This window comes from Triturus cristatus, chromosome 8 (assembly GCF_964204655.1).
Source record: "Triturus cristatus chromosome 8, aTriCri1.1, whole genome shotgun sequence".
Classification (NCBI taxonomy): Eukaryota; Metazoa; Chordata; class Amphibia; order Caudata; family Salamandridae; genus Triturus; species Triturus cristatus.
Window position 1 is genome coordinate 47,710,482 of NC_140591.1, and position 25,291 is coordinate 47,735,772.

Below are 25,291 nucleotides of genomic sequence, written 5' to 3' on the forward strand. Positions count from 1 at the left end.
TGCTGACAATTATGGCCGGCCATCTGCTGGACTCTGTTTTTTCCAACTTGTCTACTCTTCAAAGAGCTGCCCCCATGCCAGTGACCTGGTCAGACCATTACATGATGCCCATGACCATCGATATTCCTAGCTCAAAGAAAGCCATTACTGGGAACCCACAATGAGAAGGCAATGGGATAAACTGGACCCATCTGTCTTTTTTAAGGAGTGTGACCCAGCTAGACTCTAGCATAGAACGGACAGCGGCTTCTACTAAAGCATGGCTCAAGTCTGCCTCGGATCATTGTATTCCTGCCAAGCCGTGTAAATCTAGGACGCAGCTCTCCGCCGCTTGGTTCAGAGAAACATTGCTCACAGAAAAGAAGCAATGTAAAAAACTAGAGTGCGCTTGGCGCAAATTCTACGATGCTGCAGCAAAAATACACCACATGAGAGGGACTAAATACTACCAGAAGATGATCAAGAGAGCCCATGATGACTTTTTTGCAGACAAAATAAAAAACAACAGTAACACTTCTATGGAAATCTTTTCTATTGTGAATAACCGAACACGCCAAGGTTATTCCTCTTTTAAAGAAGCCTTCGCTGGATGCTACTCAGCCAGAAAACTATTGTCTCATTTCCCTTCTGCCATTTTTATCCCGGGTTGTGGAGATACAAGTAAATAATCTGCAAATCATTTTTTTTTAACAAAATTAAATATTGTATTGCTGCCAAAATGGATTTAGACCATCACATAGCTCTGAAACTTCTCTTTTACCACTTACCGCAGAGCTTCGCAGCACAGCAGATGTTGGCAAATCCCAGGCTCTAATACTCCTAGATTTAAGTGTGGCCTTCGACACTGTCTCACATGTGATTCATGTAACTTGCCTTAGTGAACCAGGAGTACAGGGAAGGCTCTGACCTGGTTTACCTCATTTTTTTTTTTTTTTATCAAATCTGTTTTATTAGGTTTTTAGATCATAATACATGAGCATATCATACGGCATCACATTTCACAGACATCGAGTCAGAAACTTTTACATAATGGTAAATCATGTCAACCGCCGGAGGGGGGCGGGGGGGGGACAGCCTGGTGTCTGCTAGCGCGCCCGCCACCGCCCTCCTGGGGCCCAGTCCCTTCACCCGTAGGAGTTCAGATGTCATCTCGTAGGAAGGGGCCAACCCCACCACCCACCAGCCATGGAGCCGTACAGGAAAACTAAACTCGCCTATGCAACTGAGGCGTCGATATAATCAAAAAGGTTACATGCAATACAAAGGAAAGAACCCATAACAAAGGCAGCGTGTGCATTGACGTGTATGGTGTGCTCCCACCCCCAGCCCACCCCCGACCCCCCCCCCAACTCCAGGGGCACCCCTCCAAGCCTTAATGGGCGCAGATATCCCCAAGTGTTCCCTACCGCCTCACCAGTGGACCTATGACAATGGGGGCTATACTGTTTCGCCAGCGAGGCTGCCTACACTGCGCCGCCGCTTGCGCCATTGCCATCTTGCCTGGCCTCACCTCTGTCGCCTGTGGTACCCTCCCCCACCAAGCGCCGGAACTCAGCAAGCAACTGTTCCCAGCGGTCCGCCATGGGCTCCCTCCGCAGCCCCAGTGTGTCCTCCCTGCGGATGGCCGTCCCCTCCGCTCTGGCCCATGCCTGAAACGATGAAATCCAGGCCCTCGCGTGCGGCGGGTCGGGCGCCTTCCATCTCCTGGTAATGAGGCGCTTCGCCACCACGAGCCCCAGGTCCGGGGGGGGGAGTGTTTATTTAATTAATAACAATAAAAATGTTGAAACATACCTTTTCGCCGCCAGGGTCCTTCATCTTGTCTTTAGGAAGCAGGCAGCCTCCCTCCCCTGCGCTGAGCCAATCACAACGCTCCAGTGGAGTGTTGTAATTGGTCAGGACGTCGCCCAGGAAGGAGCTTACGGGGAAGCCATGTTTTCCTTGTAGGCTGCATTGGAGAACTATAGAGTGCACATGACTGGTGTGTGCGGCCCCACAGGGCGACCAAGCAATCAGCGGCCCCAGCATTAGGCAAACTACTCCTCCCCTGCCCTAGAGCAGACCCGCTCATCCAAACCCTTATGCTTTCTCGCAGTTCAAGAGGCAGAAACATACAATGGTAGTTTTACTATTTTATGTTTCTCCTTCTCGCACTACAAGAAAGCATTGGGGTGACGCTCCTCGGCCCTAGTGGAGGAGCCACCCCTGCAAAATCGCCTACGATTCTGGAAATAGTTGAAGAACGGGCTGTTCTCCCTCTAGTTTGAGGCTCTCGCTCCCATCGCTGCTTTATCTTTTCCGTGATTTGTGCCGGGAAGCCCCTTCTGGGGCCGCTGTGCAGCCGTGGGCGCTGCAGATAAGAGGGGTGGAGAGGTGGGGCCTGCTGGGAGGGGGTGGGGGTTTCGAGAGAAGACCACGAGGGAAAATTAATTATTTATATAATTTTCCTTTGTGGTTGTCTCTCGAAATCCCCCACAGCCGGCCCCACTGCTCTCACCTGCAGCGGCCGCGGCTGGAGCTGTAAGCTTTAGAAATCATTCAACAACATAACATATTGAGGTACTTGAAATCAGGCGCACAACGCCCATTGGGCGCAAAAGGCTTCAGCCCCCCCTCCCGTCGTGTGTGTCAACCTGGCTGAGACAGCTTCCCGGGCACACACACAGCTGCACCCGAGTACTTCACAGGTCTTTAAAAGACAGTTTACTTGCTAACGAGGCTTTGTTGTGTTTTCACACCTTCTTAGAGCCCCTGCATCTCCACTCTGCATATTGCTGGAAGAATCAGCCCCCCCCCCCCGAAATTTTTAGTAGCCCCCACCTCGAAATTCGGTTCTAGTTGCGCCTCTACTTGAAATGCATATAGAATAGCAAAGTCCCGGGCATCCCATACCGATCTGAAACACACAACTGCACTCTGAAGATGATGATGGAAAGGAGGCAAAGGGCTGGGACTACAATACAGCAACGCATCCCTCTCTACAGCAACACATCCCTCTCTACAGCAACGCATCCCTCCCTACAGCAACGCATCCCTCCCTACAGCAACACAACCCTCTCTACAGCAACGCATCCCTCCCTACAGCAACACAACCCTCCCTACAGCAACACAACCCTCCCTACAGCAACGCATCCCTCCCTACAGCAACACAACCCTCCCTACAGCAACACAACCCTCCTCCCATCCGTGCTGCTGGCAGGCAAACACCGCCAATACTAGGAGATGTCTTTTTATCACAGTGGGATGTGTGTGAGCTGCAAACAGCAGCCCAATCCCCTAGTGTTAGTACAAACTGACTGTGACACTTCCCTCCCTGTCTGCTGCCACACCCACATCTAGACCCACAATTTATGGGACACCGGAGTATTTTGCTTTCAATGTCCTCTACTGTTTACCGAGCCCTTCGAGTCCAATGGGTGTTGCGCGCCTGCAACCAGCAGGAAACACGTTTGGCCCCTGCAAGTCGTGAGGAGGTACCAACCCCGCGGGATCTCGCCAGCCCTCTAGTATCAATTATCAGGTATTTTCCACAATCTTTTCATCTCCCTTTTCTCTCGAGGTGCGCTGAAGTTCTACTGACCATACACAGATGCATTTTTACCCAAATACATTTCTCCACATCTAGCACACAACCCTTCTCCATGCTTTCCTTCAGAAGGCTTTGGGAATCAGGGCCAGTGGCGCAATGGATGATGCGGGGCTGTGCTCGTACAGCCCCTTGTGACGTCAGCCAGCAGCGGCGGGCCAGTGGCGCAATGGATAACGCGTCTGCCTACGGAGCAGAAGATTCCAGGTTCGACTCCTGGCTGGCTCGAGTGTTGTAGAGATTTTTTTAACTCAATATTAATAATAGGAATAATTTATAAACATAAAAATACAGTTGCTAGTGACGTATTTCATTTGAATTTTTTGCCAAAATAACGTGGCATCGGAGACACTCGCGCACGGCCACCATTCTAGAAAATAAATAACAATGTTATTGTGTCTGCGAAACAGTCGTTCTTTCCAGTTGCGATGTATCACGTTATGTACAAAAAATTGCATTTTCCGCCACACAGTCCTAAGCACTTGCACTGAAGCAGAACGTCGCTAGTTCAATGGCGAGTTCTGAATGGCTGTCTGAAACAAAGTAACAAGCATTTGCAATGCAATAGGTCTCGCATTATTAAAGTTTGAGCTACTGGCATTGGTAATAATAATGCAACACCAATAGCTCAAACATTCAGTAACGCGAGACCTATTGCATTGCAAATGCTTGTTATTTAATGTATCACTTTTAATGTATATTACAAGTGTTTGCAAACAAACATTAAAAAAGCATGTTAAGCTTGTCAAGGCCAGATCAATTTGCTTTACCAGTGCTTGTTTAACATTGTATGTATCATTTCAAAATACCAGCACTCTGGAAAGAAGTTTTGGGTAAACATTCAAGACTGCCTGAAGGTGCCACACCTAACAAGGGGTCCTTGTTGTTGCTATCGGATGTAAAGATAAAATTGAGCTCTTAGCTGTAAATGTGTCTGTTGAGTCCCTAGCCTGTTTCTATCTACTTACTTCAGTTTTGCTTCAGGTGTTTTGTTCCAGGCTTTCTGGTTTCTTTGACAACACGGAATTCCCTTTCCTATGGCCACGCCCATCGTTTAGAATTCTCAAACTCTGAGGTCACATGTGCCTCCTGTATTCTTGCAGCCTGGGGGCGAAGACACTCCTCTGTAGTGAACACACCGCTGTGCCCTGTTGCATGGATGTGAGCCTGTCTGAGCGGGAGGGATAACAGGCTACACTTCTGTGAGTGCGCTAGGAATCACTTCTAGTTCTAGCTCTGATACCTCTGCTAATAAACTGGAGTAAACGCTTGGAATGGTTTCCTTGAAAGCTCAATACTAACACAAATACACCAAAATAACCAACACTGACCTTGAGTTCTTCTGGAGTAACATGTTACTCACCACGAAGCGCTTCGACCCCCTTCAGTGGAAGTAAGCGCTATCTACATGCAAGTAGGCTACATAGAAAGAGAACAACAATGCATAGTGAGGAGGCAGAGGATGGAATGCTCTGACGTAGATGGCATGAGGTCCAACCCAAGGTCTGTACCCGTAGCTCGTCACGCACAGGGATATAACTCATGCTGATGTGCAACTACCCAGAGTTCGCCGCGCTGCTGTGGTGAATGGAAGAGCGCACTGCATGTGTCACGTGACACTGGGTCACACACAGCAGCTCGGGAGTATGTTTGTGACGGAAAAAAAACAACTGTTTACATAGTGTTGAATGCTGCGGTTAGTTTAAATGAGCATCCGTAAGCAGTGAGGTTAAACCATTTTAGATGCGTCATAAACATATACATATTAAATATACAATAATAATTAGAAACAAAACCGTTAAAACCCATCCCCCCAAATTAAACCCCTCCCTTGGTGTTTGTGAAGTTAATGGCAGTTTCAAAATCAGGCGAGGATATTGTGGTAGAAGGGGGTTCATTTTACTGCCTGTCACTCGGAGCAGGAAGGGGACTCCGCTATTCTTGCCCTCCTCACTTTTAAAAGCTTCCATTCCAGCCTCGGAGCTTATTCACCATGGCATGCCTCTGCGCCCGCGTTACTACAGAGGACCCCAAAACATAACACCATAGCATGAAATAACATGGCATGTGTCCTTGCTAGCACATATTCAGGTTCTTGGCACTATGTAACAGATGTCTATTATTACCCAACTATATGGTACTCCTTTTATCTATCTTAAGGGTGGGACAGGCTGTATGGACTGCCAACATGTGATGGGGGAGGAGTCACACAGAATCACGCATTAGCGAACGGAACCACCAGACGCAGCCATGTAATGGGGGACACCACATTCCAGCCCTGGGCTTCAACAGGTGCAGCGGCAATCAGCCAAGACTACAACACCCATAATGCCTAGGTCATTGAAGCACAGGAATGGAGCATAATGTACTCAATGACATCTGGTAAACTTGTTTTCAAAGCAGTGTGTGTAGAGCTTTGCCACAAAAGAGAACTTTCACAATGTTGCCAAGTGTTAGCATACTTTTTCCTAGACCAGTGTAACCTGGTTAAGACAATCATACACAGGCAGTCTCTTTCTTCATGCAACGGAGACGTGACACTGGTGCCATGCGACCCGCGCAGCCTCTCCCGTTTGTATGGCATGATCAGAGAGCCCGGGCAAGCAGAGATTACAGACACCCACGCCACAAGTGTAGTGTGAAATAAAGACAGAGCCCTTACCAGACTGTGCGCAGGTGAGGCGCCTACTCGTCCGGTCACGCGAGTCCACGTGTCTAGGCCTCCTGCGCCTCTGCTGGGAAGGGGAGAGCAAAATGTTGCAGAAACCAAAGGCACACAAACACACCGAGAGCACACAGCAAGCAAACCCCGGGAACGAGCTGCCACTCCCACCTACGAGAGCTGCCTGTGAACGGGGTGATTCACAACATAAACTATCCACAGGAATGCCTGGAGTACAAAGAGCTGCCGTTTACTGCGGCGCAAGACAGGCGGGTGACAAAGAGACAGCGCCACTTCACAGCGCTGCCCTGGAACAGCGCTGCTGCTGGCGGCATCCCCGCACGCCCCCTTCATGCCCAATCCAGAGCCCTCTGCTTTATAATGGATGCATTCCCAGAAGAACTAGCGCTATATAACACTTTCTAAAAATAAATAAATACATCGTTGGTGTAGCGCTTTGTATTTGAATCACTTTTACAAATGATTATGTTACATTTGCATTTCTAACTCAAACACGATGTACGTTTAAATTGTGGCTAAGAAAAAAAAAAATCACTATTTAATTACAAAGCACGTACAGTTTGAAAATGACATGTACATCAAATACTGATGGGAAAAATCTTTGTTTTTTTTCTGGGTAAACAACACAGAATTCCGGACTGGGAACTTGGAAGTGTCGCTTACATTGCGGAAAAAATTTCAAGTTTTTTTAAAAGTTGCATTTAAAGTAATCCCCTCAGGATACTGCTCCTTTGTTTAACGATAAAACGGCTCCCCATCATAACGTGTAAAAGACGGCCGTGCCCACTAAACTAAACGAGGAGGGAGTGGGAGGGGGGAGTGGGGGCGGGCACATTGGTGCGGGCCGCAGTTGTAAAAGGCAGGGAGAGGGTGAGATTGAGAAAAGGAAAGATAGGGATCAAAGGAAACAAGCAAGAAGGGGGTGGCAAATGGTGTGCACTTTGATGTCCTCAGTGGCCGCGCGGCTCACTGAGGACATCAAAGCAAGTGATCAGGCAGTGCTTTTCAGGCTGCCAAATGGTGTGCGCGCCCGGCGCACATGCACTGTATTTGGAGGCCTGAAAAGCCACTGTTTGCACTTCCAAAACTCCCTTACTATAAGTCTCGCCAGAGCAGTGCTAAAGCGCTGTCTCAGCCGAGACCTAAAAAGGCTTTGGTCCAATCAGAGCAGGGGACAAAATATACAATGTGGCATCATTACTCTTTGCCCAAGAGAGCAGAAGGATGTTAAAGTTGGGACTCGCATTGTCCAATCGTGCTGAGTTCCTTTAGCGCGCCCCTTAGACCTCAGTATTTGACTTTAGCTACTATCTTCGCTCATGAATTTGAAAGCGCCATAATTCCTCCGGCCTATTCAACCTCTAGCATACATACCACCGGCCATATACCGGGGCCCACATGTGCTGGTTTAGTATACTGCTTGGGGACCCTATTTTCAGCAGCGGGCTGGAGGCGCAATGCCGCCGACCGCGGCCCCCGCAGGGGGCCACTAAAGCGGTCGGAGCCCTAGTGCCATCGGGGCACCGGTCACCCCTCCCCACCCCCTCCCAGGGGGAGTGGGCGGGGACGCCGACCAGTGTCCCCCTCCTCGTGCTGGCCGGAAGTGACTATTTAGCCTTCCCCCACCCTCCTGGCGACCTCTTTGTCGCCCACCACGCCACATGCTACGCAGCATCGGTCGTTGTCCCGTCTCGTCGTCGCCGTGACCTCGTATCTAGGGTGAGTCTTGCTGCTCCCACTCCGCCCCGGCCCTGTCCCTGGGCAGTACGAGGTCGACGGGGCCCTGTGGCTTGGATGGCCACGGGCGGAGGGGGCGCAAGATTTAAGCATGGTTGGCGCTTTTAATGGGCGGTTGCCGCGGTCCGTGGGTGGCGCTGCAGAGGGGCGGCATTGAGCAGTGCACGGAAGTGTAGCGGGGTCTATGCCCGCTCCCCCCCACATTTAATTGTAAATCCTCCGGGATGGGGCCGGCATTGTAGCAATTTTCTGCGATCCCGGGCAAATCATTCACCCGCGCCGCGTAGCCGGAGCAATGCCCGCACCCCCCAGTCTCAGTTGGTAATCGAGTGCGCGAGCTCCTTGCTGGGGCTGGCCTTCCTGCAATTCCGGAATAATCATTCACCCACCCCGCGCCTCGAGCCAGGTCCGAGGGGGGGTTCGATTCAGTCACCCTCCCCGCACCTCGAGCTAGGCTCCGAGGGGGGTTCGGGGCTGAGTGGCCCGCTCTCGCAGAGTCATTGTGGCCTACTGTTAAGGTCTGAGACTCTTATTTTCAAGCCTGCAGGTCCCATGGTCTGTGACTGTGTTCAGATCTATTGTACAAGGGTCCCTACTATCCTCGACAAAGGGGGTGGTTTATCCGGCTGCTCTGCCGCCACGGGGCGGGGAAGCAGCTTCGAGCAGTGAGGTAGGGTCATCGCGGTGATGCAGGCTGAGCGGAGTGTCGAGTGGGGGCCGGTTGCTGCACGGCCTTCCGGGGGAGCCTAGGCGAATTCCGAGCCCCGTGGTCGCCTCCACATACCTGATTTATGGGTAGTCACTTGCCCCCCCCCCCGTTGGCTGCAGCAGGCCTCGTGGTCCGGGGCAAATGGTGCGTTGCCGCCGAGGGTGCGGTGGGGGAAGGCTGCGGGCCTCGTGGCGGTAGCGCCTTCCTGTGATCCTGGGCAGATGAATGCGGTGCGGGCCGCTTGGTCCTGTGTTGCCGCCAATGTGCGGGGATGCGTGCGCGAGCCCTGGACCCCGGTCACCACAATGGGAGCTCAGCGTTGCAGGCCATTGATCCCGTATCCCCCCCGTGAATCGATAGCCCGAGTAAGAATGCGGGAACATGGGGGAGGTTGCGTGTGTGCACACGCGATGTCAGGCACACTGATGGTATGCAAATCGCTTAATCTCCCCGTGCCGGAAACCAGAGTTCGAGCCTCGAGGTCGTGTCCGCATCCTGTGATTCGGGGCAAATCCCTTATCGCCCTGTGACTGAATGGTAATGTAAATACGGGGCTCATGTAAAGCGCTCCAATATCTTCGGGTCGAGTTTGCACTGTGCTTGGATGATGAAATAAGGTTTAGCCTACAATTAGCACCTTTACAAACAATGTAGACAACCTTGTGACACGATAGGGTGCTCCTGCTCCATACGCTGCGCTCCAATACCGCAGGGCGAGTCGCGCTGTGACTCTGGGCAGATCACTTAATCTCCCCGTGCCCGATGATGTATGTAAATACGGTGCTCATGAACTGCGCGCCAATACCTTCGGATCGAGTTCGCGCTGTGATTGTGACTCTGGGTAAATCAATGAATATCCCCGTGCCCGAATATGTATGCGAGCTGCTGGACCTAGTCTGCCTGGGTTCCCGAGGGTCGCGGACCTGGCGGATCATGATCTCACTCCCGTGCCCGAATATGTGTGTAAACACGGTGCTCATGCACAGCGCTGCTATACCTTCGGGTCGAGTTTGCGGAATATAAAAAAGCTATTTACAGCAAGGGTCGCGCAGTCCGATCCGGGCTGCACGTGACGCTTTGTAACCTGCATCTCGATCCCCCCCACCGCAGGAACGGCACGCGTTGAGTGTGTGCATGCATAGTTACTGCCTTTCTCAGCTCATGCAACATACAACCATTGACAAGCCAATAGCGCTGACTTGCGGTAGGTCCGACGTTACGTTTTTCATATAGCTGGATGCAATGACAGAAACAGCATTATACAAGGCGGCCTGCTCCCTATGGTTTGGGCCTAATGGGGTAGTTGGAAAATCGCGTAGGCATGTTACTGGTTCTATCCGGATGTCGGAAGGAACAGCGACATACAGGTCAGGAGGCCCACCTCTCTAAACTAAGTAAGCAAGCACGTGTGTTAAGCCTTGTCCTGATTATTTTGCCCACGCTCCCCCCCCTCCTCTCTCAGCCGACTCGAGGTCCGGGGCGACACATATACAGCTTTAACATCGCAAGCTTGTGGTCGGTGAGCTTGCAGTACGGACACTGCTGTCTGTGACCACGAGCGGGCCTGCACGTCTCCTCGAGTGGCAAGTGCAGGCAGAGCCCGATGATGCTTGGCGGCCGGGAGATAAATATGTGGGAGTAACTGAACTGGTGCTTATGCGGGGCGCCCAATATCTCCAGCCGATTGTGCGCCAAGAACAATAAAAATTATATATATATTATATATTCGCGCCGATGCCACATCTTTGCCTAGCAAGCGCGACTTTGGTGCAGGAAACAAGGGTAGAGCCTCGGGGTTGCGTCCTGTGATTTTGAGAAAATCTCTTAATCTCCCCGTGCCTGAATAGGTAATGAAAATACGGTCCTCATGGGCAGCCGCCGACGTTATTGCAGGAAACCATTGTTAGGGCCTCGAGGTCGCGTCCTGTGATCATGGGGAAATCACTTATCTTCCCGGGCCTGCATATGTAATATAAATATGGTATTCATGTGCAGCCGTCTACTCTGGTGCAGAAAACCAGGGTTCGAGCCTCGAGGTCGTGTTCTATGATTTTGGGCAAATCACTTAATCTCCCCCGTGCCTGAGTATGCAATGTAAAGGCAGTACTCATGTACAGCTCTCCAATACATTCGGGTCGAGTCCGCATGCTTTGCGGACTGAATGTCTAATCTACAAATGTGTTGCTCTAGTACACAAGACAGTCACCAGTTCTAGGCTTGCCCATGTGGCAAATGGTACGCCACCGGTTGGCACTGCGGCTATGTTGTACCATCGCGAAGCCTGAAAGAAGTGGTATAAGTAAGGATATGATGGAATTAATTTCGGTGGTGTGTGCTGCACTGTTTGACTAATATTAATCCATAGAAGAGCATGTCTATTTAACAACAGTCCCACAGTATCGAGGTCAGCACAGTTTACTGCACGTGTTTGAGCAGCTACGACATGAACCATGCTTCGCAGACGCCCTCTCACATGAACACAATTTGAAAAATTCGTTATAGGACCACTCACTGCAAATACAATTAGGGGCACAGACCACAGATTGCATCACAGGTCCCGCTGCCCTCACCTTTTGCTGAAAGGTGCATGAGTAGGCTGTTATTGTTACTGTTTCTCGACATCCAAACCCCCCATTGCTTAAGGCCTCGCGCTCTCAATTGCTTTAGCCTTGGCGGACCTTAGTGGGGATAGTCCTAACGGAGAACGGTCATTGGGCTATGTTAGGATCAGTTGAAGATGGAACGCTGCCTACAGTTTAAAAGAGGTTTGCTGTAAGTCCGCAACTCTGCCCCTCCAACGTGCTGATGTGGGCTTTTATCTGAGCACGGTGTTATGATGGGAGGGACACGTAAAGGAGCAGTTTACAGCTGTGGGGCTAATGCTAGCCAGTCCTATCAGTAACGGTCACCATTGTCCAACTAGTCAGAGCTACGAATTGTATGGCCCAGAGACTACCATACACGGGTATGTTTGAGTAATTACTGATATCGATAGGCTGGCTGCATCTGCATGGTTGGTTTTGCTAAGTGCAGTCACTCATAGTTGCACAGATATGTTAAGAATCACACAGAGCAAACTGAATCCTAGCCACCCTTGCGGGTGGCCAGCTCTTAGAGAGCAACGCAACAGAGATAGAATGGTAGTTTATTATCTAATGCAAATGGAGGCCTAGATTAAGCCAATAGATGGGTGTAGATATGGGTGTAGCTTAGTGCCCCAATCGCATTGAATACGGGGATGCTCTGACATAGCGGCAAAAGAATAAGCGGTCTCCACATAGCGCCTCACTAGGGCCAAAATCGCGGCACAAAGTCACCGGTGGGATTTGACCAAGTGGTTGCGGGTGCGCCGCACGTGAGCGAATTGCAAACTGGCGCTGGGGACAGTCTGCCATAAGCTAGTGCGGCCTGTATATAGTAGAGATGACCCAACAGGCTTGGATCTATGCATTTGGGATTAAATTCACTGTTGCCAGCTGAATAAGTATACAGGGTTCCGTAGAACTGCCTAGCGGTGGAAGCGCGCGCGTATGCCAATTCTAGTTTCGCGCAATCTGGTTCTCTAGGTACATTTTGCCGTGAATAGCTCTAGGTCGGTGGATGTGTGTCACTCTGCCTACAGCTGGCATTGCAGCACGCCTGCCTTGGGGGTAACAGGACAGGGTATTTGTCCCTTCACCTTGAGGAGCGATTCATTCAAGGCTTTTCTTCATAGAACTATTATCACTGTTGTTATTTCGGTTTTTTGGAGGGTCTCAGACCCACCAATAGTTCATTGTTAGGCCAATTACTTGCTGGCCACCGGTCCGTGATCCAGACCGCCTCATGGCGCCCGAGTTAAATCTTGGACCATGCAGGTTGCAATTATTCAATACAACTTCTGTCTGGGCAATCAACCCGAGCGGGTTGCAAGTGATCACTCAGTTGGTCATTGTTTCCCAGGCCCCCCGCCCCAGCATCCGTGCAGGTCAGTGGGAACAAGAGTGGCCTCCAGAGAGGTACACCTCCTCCTCAGTCATGTGGGATTTTCGGGGTTTACCGTGCAGACGGTCTATGCGCGGGCGTAGAGGGCCGTCATTCCCTCACTTGATAGTCAAGCAAAACTTTACGAACTCTAGTTTACCTGGGAATCCAATTTTCACTGCATGCGAAGGGGGGTCCCGCAGTGAGGAGCAGTGGGAACTGCGTGAATACCCTCTGCCTTGGATGCGGCCTGGAATTTTAGAAGGCACAACATTGCACAGGGCAGGCTGTAAGCACAGCGCCCTGTGGGGTGTCAGGCAGAGAACACTAGCATTGGACTACCCACTTGCCACGTTACTTAGTATAACGTTGGCCGCACGGCGACGCGGTGCTCGCGGCACATGCCGGGGGTGAGCTTGCTATTCACTGAAGGGAGACACCTAGGCTAGTCAACACAGAAAGGTGACAGTCCTACCATTGCAAAATGGAAGCATTTTTGATATGCTACGAGGCGAAGCCAGAACTGTGGCTTCGGTCATCTTCTACAACTCACAAGCCTCGTTAAGCCATCGGCACTGGGGTGTTGTAGGGGTAGTGTGATCTTGAAATATACATTTGGAGGCCATGTGGGAAGCCGCAAATCACCAGCTGGCACCACACTGAGCTGGGTTAGGCCTGCAGGAGGATCAGCTGAAGGCACCATATAGAATCAGGTCCAGATGTACACTTGGGGGGCATCCCCCTGCAACCAAAGGCAGTTTTCGGGTTGCTTCAATGAAGATCTATCCACCTGCGATTTAGCCAGGGCGGTTGTGGGTGGTATTGTTGTTATATAGCAAGTGTGCGGTCGTTCAAAAGTTTGGTAAACAGCACTCGCAACATTCAGGAGAGGGCCGGTATTTGCACCAAAGTTTCCTGTTGGTTCCCACAGACTTGTCTGCCCCCAGGGTTATCCTCTATGGGTTAGAACTTGAGACTGAGGGGGCATCTCCTGCTTCGGTGTCCCAAATAAGTCGATAGCCACTCTGGGGTGGAGCTACCGTGCAGGTCCTGTCCACCACTGGGTTCCCCCCAGGCGATGGGATCAATCTAGGTGGGACCACGAAATCTACGGTTCTTGGGAAGCTACCAGCGGTAGGGCATTTAGCAACAGATAAAGTATCAGCGTGTGGGTAACAGACATCTGCTCTCCAGCAGCACCGTGCCCTGGGAGCACGCGCGTTGCCCATACTCTGAGGCCTTCCCTTTTGGGGGCTGAGTAGCAAAAACAAGTAAATAGGTTTCATAGGCGGGCCTCTGGCCTTGGCCTTACAGCTGTGTGAAATCACCATCACTTAGAGATAGGCCCAGGTAAAAATAGTGCATTTCTTAATATCCGGAGGACCACTGCGGTTGGTGGTATCCCCCAGCGGAATCACTGGTCGCGTACTGCACCTGCAGGAAACTGGGTACCTGGTTTACGGACACTTTTCCCTCGCTTAGGGCCCGTGGCCAGCCAACATATGGTGCTGCCGTCCCAATAACTGGGGTGCCAGCGGGGCAAACACAAGGGGACATTATGTCAATAGAACATTTGTCACGCCCAGGGTGTCACTATAACTCTACTTCAACGGAGTAGGAATTTGGCACCACTGTGGATGCTCTGGGCCACCCTCCACTGGGGAGCATGATGGGAGGGGCTAAGTAAGACTTAGTCAATCCTCATTGCTTGAACTTTACAGACAGCGCGCACTGCTTAAACCAGACAGATTCCAGAAGCTGGTATGCCTAGGGGGTTTCATCACTGAGGGATCTGTAGGGGCATAATTCCCTTAAGGAATAAGGGATAGTGGGCAGGGGCAAGAGTCGCCCCTTGCCCATGGTCACGCACTGTCAGCTAGGAGCACTCCTGTGCTCCAGGTTTAGCACACAGAGGGGACTGTCCAAAGGTTGAGCGAACCCTTCTCGCCATAATAGCCAAGGCAGGCAGGGGCTGTCCCAGAGATGGGCACGCAGGTTCAGGCACACCCGGTGCGGAGGGCGGCAGCTAGGTGAGATCATCAAATTGATGGGGCTTTGCGAGCCTGAGGGCCGGCATCCTCCCGCCTAGATTGTGAAGAGGTGTAACTTTCCCGCAGGGGGGCGAATAGTTCTTGGCACTCTTCTCAGGCCCAACGGGTCCTTTATTTCAGCAGACTCTATCCGACCCAGGATAGCGTCTAGGGCTTTGGGGACGTAGATGGGGCCATCTACAACACCAGGAGCTATAGCTCACTGGTAAGTCTTGTGCCTGAGGTTGTAAAGGATCTCACAGGACAAGGGTTGAGTTCCGCCAGCGCTGTCAAAGTGTCATAAGGTGGCAACATTTCAAACTCTCCTTTCTGCAGGGATGGTTCCTTCCAGCTAGTTGCAGGAAGCCCTAGATAGGAGAGGTTGCAGGTAAGACTATAGCGGGTTGGTGGGGGGCCCTGGTGGCGACGGTGAGCCGCCTCCAGGGCTGTGGCGGAGTTACAGGGCGATCTGGAAGCAGGCCGGTACAAAGGGTACCTCTGCACGGCACCATAGGGGTGCCTGAGCCAAAACCGAGGAGCCTCATGGGAGGATCCCGGAAGCCGTGTCGGCGCCCCACTAGTCCTGCGGGCGGTTGTGGGCCTGAACAGCCGAGGGTTTGCTAAGCGACGCTCCGCCCCGAGAGGGGGGGCGTGAGTAGAAGTTACCAACGGCACGTGATCGTAGAAAGAATCACATGGATGGCAGCAACGGCGGGCATCGTTCCCGCGCTGCCCGGCTCATCAGGCGGGCAGACGGCCCAGTTGGTTGCCTGCCCTTGAGTCGCCCGTAAGATAACCCACCCATTACATATTCTGGATTATGTAATAAACCTGCAGCAATTTTACCCGACTCAACAGTCTCTTGTGTGTGTTATTTGGGTATGCATGTTGGGGGAGGGGGGACAGAGGGGTGCCCCTGGGGGTACTATGGATAACGCGTCTGACTACAGATCAGAAGACTCCAGGTTCGACTCCTGGCTGCTTGTGAATTACTTTTAGTACTTTCATTAATTTAAATGCTTATGTTTAACTAAATACTTACTTAAAAAAAAATACTGGGTGAAGCAGATCTTGTTTAAGATTGCATCTAACAAAACTAATCAATTATATCAAAAAATAAAACAAGTGAACTGTGCAGTGGTCTCAGCTGTTAAGTATTTGCAGTCATTTAAACTTTTCAACGAATCCTACATATATTCTTGGAAAAAAAGCAAAACTTAAAGTTTAATTGCTTACTCAGTATTTTCATGGTAAAATGAACATAATTGTCTGGGATCACAAAATCACAAAAATCATCAAAGAGTAATTTGATGGGACAATGAAGAAATGAGAATTTGTTAACTTTTTAAAGAATAAAACAGCGCTTAAAAAAATAAAAGACTTGGACAAAAAGCTGCCTTTGAATGCAAAATTAAAATATTGCACATAAGACAAAAAGCAGAGTATGTGCCACATATGATCAATTTGATCGGTTTCACGTATAAACGGTAGAATCTGACGGTGATGTAGAGTCCTTGTTGTGAGGGTGGTGTCTTATTTTAACGCTTAAGTTATTTACCAGTAATCCTCAATAAAGTCCTAAGCACAAAGACAGGAAACCCCACTGGCCCTTTAAAAATACATTTCATTTTAGTCCCTTCTCTTGACGTGAATGTACTAACACCAGGGAGGACCTCTCACATAAAAGTGCCTGTTTGATGCAGCCAGTTATTTATTTTTATTTTTTAAAGGCAACCGGTAAGGTGAAAATATGTTTTTTTCCATCATCGGTGTACTTTAAACTGCTTCCCTATGATGTCAGTCTCAAATGTAAATCTTTTTGTTGTTTCTTTAAAATCGATATCTATTATGACACCATAATTGGCCCAGGGGTCTCTAACCTGCCTACCTCAGGAACTCACAAGTCTCTATAGAGAGCATTGCTAAAGCATTCAGTTCTTTCCTAAATCATTGTGTTCCTCAGGAATGTCTTAATTCTGTTTAACCCCTTCGCTGCTAGGCCTTTTCCCCTCCTGTGCTAAGCCTTTTTAGGGCTATTTGGGGTAGTGCGCTCTTAGGCCCCTGTAGCTTTTTGACCATATTAGGTATCCACGTCAAATTTGCGTCCTTTTCTTCCAACATCATGGGGATTTTAAAGGTACCCAGGGTTTGTGGATTCTCCTAGAGGGTTCCCAGAAATTAGTCAAAATACAGCAAACTTTTGTTTTTTTTGTGAAAAATGGGAAAAACTGGCTGCAAATGAAAGCGTCTGGGTTTTTCTCTGCAAATGGGATCAAAAAAGGGTTTGTGGGGCTGAAAGCACCATTTCTCCAGCTTTTAGGGAATTACAGATTTTTGTCAGAAATCCAACATTTTTTACACAGTTTTGACATTTTTCGGGAACATACCCTATTTTTGCAATTTTTTGTGCTTTCAACCTCCTTCCAGTTAATGGTAGAAATGGGTACAAAATCAATAATGGATCCTGGAAAGCTATACATTTTTGAAAAGTAGACAAAATTCTGAATTCAGCAAGGGGTCATTTGTGTAGATCCATCAAGGTTTCTTTATAGAAACTAACAGTTAAATATAGGAAAAATTTAAAATTAGTTGAAAAAAGCAGCCTTTTGTGTCAACGTTTTCACCTTTAACTTCTTCTAATTATGACATCTCTTTGAAAGCAATGTACATCCGCTGGACCTTCCTGGTTGTGGGGATATATAGGACTTGTAGGTTCACCAAGAGCCCAACGAACCCAGAGTAAAAAACTGAGCAGCATTTTGTATGTTTTATTTTTTTAGTTCCGGGTAGATAGCAATTATTGTGGGAAAATGTATACATGGAAAAATCGGTATGAAAGACACCTATGTATTTCTGAAATGGGAACAAATTACAGAGTTTAGAAACAGTGCATATTTGAACATTTTCGAAATTGGGAATACTCATACTAGCATGAGAATTATTGGTCATTTTTCAAAATGACTTTTTTTTTGCACAATGTCTTTCATTGGGAAGGGAGAAATGCATCAAAAATCAATAGGTAATAACAGTTGCTTTACAAATCTGAACTACCCTAAGTCTCCCGATAAAAATGGTACCTCACTTGTGTGGGTAGGCATAGTGCCCACGACAGGAAGTGGCTCAAAACCTAAGGTGAACACACCACATTTTCACAATGAAAATTTACACATTTTTTGCGAAGAGTCTAGCTGTAGTTTTTGAACCCTAGCTCTGCCGGCACCTAGGGAAACCTAGCAAACCTACACATTTTGGAAAACTAGACAGACAGGGGAATCTAGGATGGGGTGACTTGAGTGCCTCCCACCATGATCTATTACCCAGAATCCCTTGCAAACGTAAACAATTGACAAAAAAAACAGATATTCCCCACATTTCTGTGGTGGAAAGTTCTGGAATCTGCGTGGATCCATAAATTTCCACCCACCCCGCGTCCCCCAAAGTCCTACGAGAACAATGGTACCTCACTTGTGCGGGTCGGCCTAGTGCCCGCGACAGGAAACTGCGCAAAACGCAACATGGTCACACCTCAATTTTGCAGTGAAACATGACCCTTTTTTGGCAAAGTGCCTAGCTGTAGTTTTTTAACCCTAGCCCTGCCGACACCTAGGGAAACCTAGCAAACCTATATATGTTTGAAAACTAGACACCCAGAGGAATCCAGGATGGGGTGACTTGAGTGCCTCCCACCAGGGTCTGTTACCCAGAATCCCTTGCAAACGTAAACAATTGACCAAAAAACACATTTTCCCCACATTTCTGTGATGGAAAGTTCTGGAATCTGCGTGGATCCACAAATTTCCACCCACCCTGCGTTTCCCAAGTGCTACGAGAAAAATGGTACCTCACTTGTGCGGGTTGGCCTAGTGCCCGCGTCAGGAAACGGCGCAAAACGCAACGCGGTCACACCTCAATTTTGCAGTGAAAAATGACCCTTTTTTGGCAAAGTGCCTAGCTGTAGTTTTTGAACCCTAGCCATGTCGACACCTAGGGAAACCTAGCAAACCTATATATTTTTGAAAACTAGACACCCAGAGGAATCCAGGATGGGGTGACTTGAGTGCCTCCCACCAGGGTCTGTTACCCAGAATCCCTTGCAAACGTAAACAATTGACCAAAAAACACATTTTCCCCACATTTCTGTGATGGAAAGTTCTGGAATCTGCGTGGATCCACAAATTTCCACCCACCCTGCGTTTCCCAAAGTGCTACGAGAACAATGGTACCTCACTTGTGCGGGTCGGCCTAGTGCCCGCGACAGGAAACTGCGCAAAACGCAACATGGTCACACCTCAATTTTGCAGTGAAACATGACCCTTTTTTGGCAAAGTGCCTAGCTGTAGTTTTTTAACCCTAGCCCTGCCGACACCTAGGGAAACCTAGCAAACCTATATATGTTTGAAAACTAGACACCCAGAGGAATCCAGGATGGGGTGACTTGAGTGCCTCCCACCAGGGTCTGTTACCCAGAATCCCTTGCAAACGTAAACAATTGACCAAAAAACACATTTTCCCCACATTTCTGTGATGGAAAGTTCTGGAATCTGCGTGGATCCACAAATTTCCACCCACCCTGCGTTTCCCAAGTGCTACGAGAAAAATGGTACCTCACTTGTGCGGGTTGGCCTAGTGCCCGCGTCAGGAAACGGCGCAAAACGCAACGCGGTCACACCTCAATTTTGCAGTGAAAAATGACCCTTTTTTGGCAAAGTGCCTAGCTGTAGTTTTTGAACCCTAGCCATGTCGACACCTAGGGAAACCTAGCAAACCTATATATTTTTGAAAACTAGACACCCAGAGGAATCCAGGATGGGGTGACTTGAGTGCCTCCCACCAGGGTCTGTTACCCAGAATCCCTTGCAAACGTAAACAATTGACCAAAAAACACATTTTCCCCACATTTCTGTGATGGAAAGTTCTGGAATCTGCGTGGATCCACAAATTTCCACCCACCCTGCGTTTCCCAAAGTGCTACGACAAAAATGGTACCTCACTTGCGCGGGTCGGCCTTGTGCCCGCGTCATGAAATGGCGCAAAACGCAACGTGGTCACACCTCAATTTTGCAGTGAAAAATGACCCTTTTTTGGCAAAGTGCCTAGCTGTAGTTTTTGAACCCTAGCCCTGCCGGCACCTAGGGAAACCTAGCAAACCTATATATTTTTGAAAACTAGACACCCAGGGGAATCCAGGATGGGGTGACTTGAGGGCCTCCCACCAGGGTCTGTTACCCAGAATCCCTTGCAAACGTAAAAAATTGACAAAAAATTACATTTTCCCCACATTTCTGTGATGGAAAGTTCTGGAATCTGCGTGGATCCACAAATTTCCACCCACCCCGCGTTCCCCAAAGTCCTACGAGAAAAATGGTACCTCACTTGTGCGGGTCGGCCTAGTGCCCGCGACAGGAAACAACGCAAAACGCAACGTGGTCACACCTCAATTTTGCAGTGAAAAATGACCCTTTTTTGGAAAAAGTGCCTAGCTGTAGTTTTTGACCCCTAGCCCTGCCGGCACCTAGTGAAACCTAGCAAACCTATATATTTTTTAACACTAGACACCCAGGGAAAACCAGGATGGGGTGACTTGAGTGCCTCCCACCAGGGTCTGTTACCCAGAATCCCTTGCAAACGTAAAAAATTGACACAAAAAACACATTTTCCCCACATTTCTGTGATGGAAAGTTCTGGAATCTGCGTGGATCCAAAAATTTCCACCCACCCCGCGTTCCCCAAAGTCCTACAAGACAAATGGTACCTCACTTGTGCGGGTCGGCCTAGTGCCCGCGACAGGAAACGGCGCAAAACGCAACGTGGTCACACCTCAATTTTGCAGTGAAAAATGACCCTTTTTTGGCAAAGTGCCTAGCTGTAGTTTTTTAACCCTAGCCCTGCCGGCACCTAAGGAAACCTAGCAAACCTATATATTTTTGAAAACTAGACACCCAGGGGAATCCAGGATGGGGTGACTTGAGTGCCTCCCACCAGGGTCTGTTACCCAAAATCCCTTGCAAACGTAAAAAATTGACAAAAAAAACACATTTTCCCCACATTTCTGTGATGGAAAGTTCTGGAATCTGCGTGGATCCACAAATTTCCACCCACCCCGCGTTCCCCAAAGTCCTACGAGAAAAATGGTACCTCACTTGTGCCGGTCGGCCTAGTGGCCGCGACAGGAAACGGCGCAAAACGCAACGTGGTCACACCTCAATTTTGCAGTGAAAAATGACCCTTTTTTGGCAAAGTGCCTAGCTGTAGTTTTTTAACCCTAGCCCTGCCGGCACCTAGGGAAACCTAGCAAGCCTATATATTTTTGAAAACTAGACACCCAGGGGAATCCAGGATGGGGTGACTTGAGTGCCTCCCACCAGGGTCTGTTACCCAGAATCCCTTGCAAACGTGAAAAAGTGACAAAAAAACACATTTTCGCCACATTTCTGTGATGGAAAGTTCTGGAATCTGCGTGGATCCACAAATTTCCACCCACGCCGCGTTCCCCAAAGTCCTTCGAGAAAAATGGTACCTCACTTGTGCGGGTTGGCCTAGTGCCCGCGACAGGAAACGGCGCAAAACGCAACGTGGTCACACCTCAATTTTGCAGTGAAAAATGACCCTTTTTTGGCAAAGTGCCTAGCTGTACTTTTTGAACCCTAGCCCTGCCGGCACATAGGGAAACCTAGCAACCCTATATATTTTTGAAAACTAGACACCCAGGGGAATCTAGGATGGGGTGACTTGAGTGCCTCCCACCAGGGTCTGTTACCCAGAATCCCTTGCAAACGTAAACAATTGACAAAAAAACTAATTTTCCCCACATTTCTGTGATGGAAAGTTCTGGAATCTGTGTGGATCCACAAATTTCCACCCACCCCGCGTTCCCCAAAGTCCTATGAGAAAAATGGTACCTCACTTGTGCCGGTCGGCCTAGTGCCCGCGACAGGAAATGGCGCAAAACGCAACGTGGTCACACCTCAATTTTGCAGTGAAAAATGACCCTTTTTTGGCAAAGTGACTAGCTGTAGTTTTTGAACCCTAGTTCTGCCGGCACATAGGGAAACCTACCAAACCCATACATTTCTGAAAACTAGACACCCGGCGGCTTCCAGGGAGGTATGGCTTGCATGGATCCCCCAACGGTTCCTTACCCAGAATCCCCTGCAAACCTAAATTTTAGCTTAAAAAAATCACTTTTTTCACACATTATGGTGTTGGAAAGTTGTGGCATCACCGGGCTCACACAAAATTAACACCACCCAGCGTTCCCCCAGGTCTCCCGGTAAAAATGGTGCCTCACTTGTGTGGGAGGCCCAAGTACCCGCGGCAGGCAAGGGTCCAAACATTTTTTTGATAGGCAATGTTGATTTCGCCTCACTACGAAATGCATTGGGTTTTTAATAAAGGATGAACAATCATGCGAGTCCATTGTGTTCGTGAAAGAGGCCTGGATGGGCACCACGTGAGCATATAAGTTGGGAGAGAGCATGATTCCTTACATGTGGATGAAAAGCATACAAGATGGTTAAAGCAATGGAAAATTATGTCAAAAACGGAAAAATGAATTAAACGTTTTTTAAAGATTGGAGCAACTCCAGAAACTTGCTGTGCTGCTGGGGAGGGGTGAAATGTGCCCTCACAAGGTCAGGGACTAAATACTACCAGAAGATGATCAAAAGATGACTTTTTTGCAAACAAAATAAAAAACAACAGTAACACTTCTATGGAAATCTTTTCTATTGTGAATAACCTAACACACCAAGGTAATTCCTCTTTTAAAGAAGCCTTCGCTGGATGCTACTCAGCCAGAAAACTATTGTCTCATTTCCCTTCTGCCATTTTTATCCCGGGTTGTGGAGAAACAAGTAAATAATCTGCAAATCAATTTTTTAGAACAGAAATCAAATATTGTATTGCTGCCAAAATGGATTTAGACCATCACATAGCTCTGAAACTGCTCTTTAACCACTTACCGCAGAGCTTCGCAGCACAGCAGATGTTGGCAAATCCCAGGCTCTAATACTCCTAGATTTAAGTGTGGCCTTCGACACTGTCTCACATGTGATTCACGTAACTTGCCTTACTGAACCAGGAGTACAGGGCAAGGCTCTAACCTGGTTTACCTCATTTTTAAAGGAGTATTCTTTTCAAGTAATATTCTCCACTTTCGCCTCAATCCAAAGAGTGCCGATACATGTCGTCCCCCAGGGTTTGGCGCTTAGCCCTACCCTTTTTAATATCCATGTCAGTCTTCTGGCTGATGTGGTGAAATCCTTCTGGAACCCACTAGTGTTGTATGCCAACAACACTCAGCTAATCCTCTCCCTTTCAAAAGAGTCGACTGACAGCTGTGTTAACTTTAATAACTGCCTAACAGCGGTTGCCAGTTGGATGCACATCAACTGTTTTAAACTTAACACCAATAAAACAAAGATCCTCCTGTTGGGCAGGCATACCCAACTGTGGAGTGATCAATAATGGCCAGGGCTAGGGTCCCCCCCAAACTTAAACCTGTGGTAGGAAATTCTTGGGGTATGGATCCTTTGAAACCCAAGCTGAGACTCTAGCAGGTCACTTTTTGGCCTCCTAAGGAACGGTAAGCCCATCTTGGGACTCTTCTCTCTGCAAGTCTGCCAACGGATTGTACAAATCCCTTGTAATTTATCGCCTGAACTACTGTAACATTCTCTATTTGGGCTAATAAAATCCATCCTGAATTGATTAACGGTTATTCAAAATGTCGCTGCTAGGCTTCTTTTTTCCCTCCATAAATTCATCTCTGCTTCCCAACCTTTAGGTAAGATCCACAGACTACCTATTAGGACGCACATGAAGTTCAAAATCTTATGCATCTCCCATAAAATCCCAAGGAGCTCCCAGGTTATCTGACTTGATGCAAATTTGACATGCCCTCCAGATTATAACGCTCCGCTGATCTAAACCTGGCTCCCATCCCTCGCCACAACAAAGCCAGAACGGGAGGCTGCTCCTTCCGTGTCCTTGCTCCGACTTTATGGAACTCTATGCCACCTCACCTCAGTAAGTTTCAAAATCGCAGTTGCGGCTAGCATGTCTCACAGGTGGGGGTTTTGCACGGGGGGAGTTGCGTGGGGGGGTGTTCATTTAATTAATAATAATAAAAATGTTGAAACATACCTTTTCGCCGCCAGGGTCCCTCGTCTTGTCTTTAGGAAGCCGGCAGCCTCCCTCCCCTCCCCTGAGCCAATCACAACGCTCCAGTGGAGCGTTGTGATTGGTCAGGACGTCGCCCAGGAAGGAGCTTACGGGGAAGCCATGTTCTCCATGTAGGCTGCATTGGAGAACCATAGAGTGCACATGAAATGATATGAAATGAAATGAAAAGAAAGGTTTATATAGCGCAACTGTCACTCCTGACGGAGTCTCCTGGCGCTGCAGATAACAAGACTAACTGTAACTGTCCAGACTAAATCAAGGCCAGGGAGCAGGCATCTGTGAGGCCAAAGATCCAGGTTTTGAGGGCTCGTCTAAATAGATCTTCGCGTTGTATTGCTCTCAGGTCCCTTGGCAGATTGTTCCATGCTTTTGCTCCCAGTACAGTGGCTGATTTCCCTCCTTTTGATGACAATTTAAAACTGCCTATTGCCAAAAGATTAGCAGAACTTGATCGTAATGTCCTGGTTGTAGTGTATGGTTTAAATCTGATGGAGAGATAAGCAGGGCCGACTCCCCGTGCAGCTCTAAAAGTCGTCAGAAGTAATTTAAAGAGGATTCTTTTAGGAATCGGAAGCCAGTGCAGGGTCTTTAGTGCGGCCGAAGCAGATGATCTACGAGGGAGTCCCAAGACCAATCTGGCCGCTGCAAGCTGGACTACCTGAAGCCGTCTCAGGGAGGATTTATTCGTCCCAACGAGAAGGCTATTGCAGTAGTCCAGCCGAGACAGTATGAGAGCTCCTGTCACCGTTTTCCTTGCTGCTGATGGAATGAGATTGAAAAACTTTTTCAATGTACGGATATAACTGAAACAGATCCCCGTTAGTTTTAAAACATGGGGCTTAAATGAAAGGGAGGAGTCAAACAATACCCCCAGATTCTAGTGCCCGCGACAGGAAACGGCGCAAAACGCAACGTGGTCACACCTCAATTTTGCAGTGAAAAATGACCCTTTTTTGGCAAAGTGCCTAGCTGTAGTTTTTGAACCCTAGCCCTGCCGGCACCTAGTGAAACCTAGCAAACCTATATATTTTTGAAAACTAGACACCTAGGGGAAACCAGGATGGGGTGACTTGAGTGCCTCCCACCAGGGTCTGTTACCCAGAATCCCTTGCAAACGTAAAAAATTGACACAAAAAACACATTTTCCCCACATTTCTGTGATGGAAAGTTCTGGAATCTGCGTGGATCCACAAATTTCCACCCACCCCGCGTTCCACAAAGTCCTACGAGAAAAATGGTACCTCACTTGTGCGGGTCGGCCTAGTGCCCGCGACAGGAAACGGCACAAAACGCAACGTGGTCACACCTCAATTTTGCAGTGAAAAATGACCCTTTTTTGGCAAAGTGCCTAGCTGTAGTTTATTAACCCTAGCCCTGCCGGCACCTAGGGAAACCTAGCA

At 48.8% G+C, this 25,291-nt stretch overlaps 1 non-coding gene across 1 annotated transcript; it reads left to right on the forward strand.

Moving 5' to 3' along the window:
• Window positions 1-3,741: 3,741 nt before the first annotated feature.
• TRNAR-ACG (transfer RNA arginine (anticodon ACG)) lies at window positions 3,742-3,814 on the forward strand. Its single transcript has one exon. It is a non-coding gene; the product is annotated as a tRNA-Arg (tRNA).
• Window positions 3,815-25,291: the final 21,477 nt, after the last annotated feature.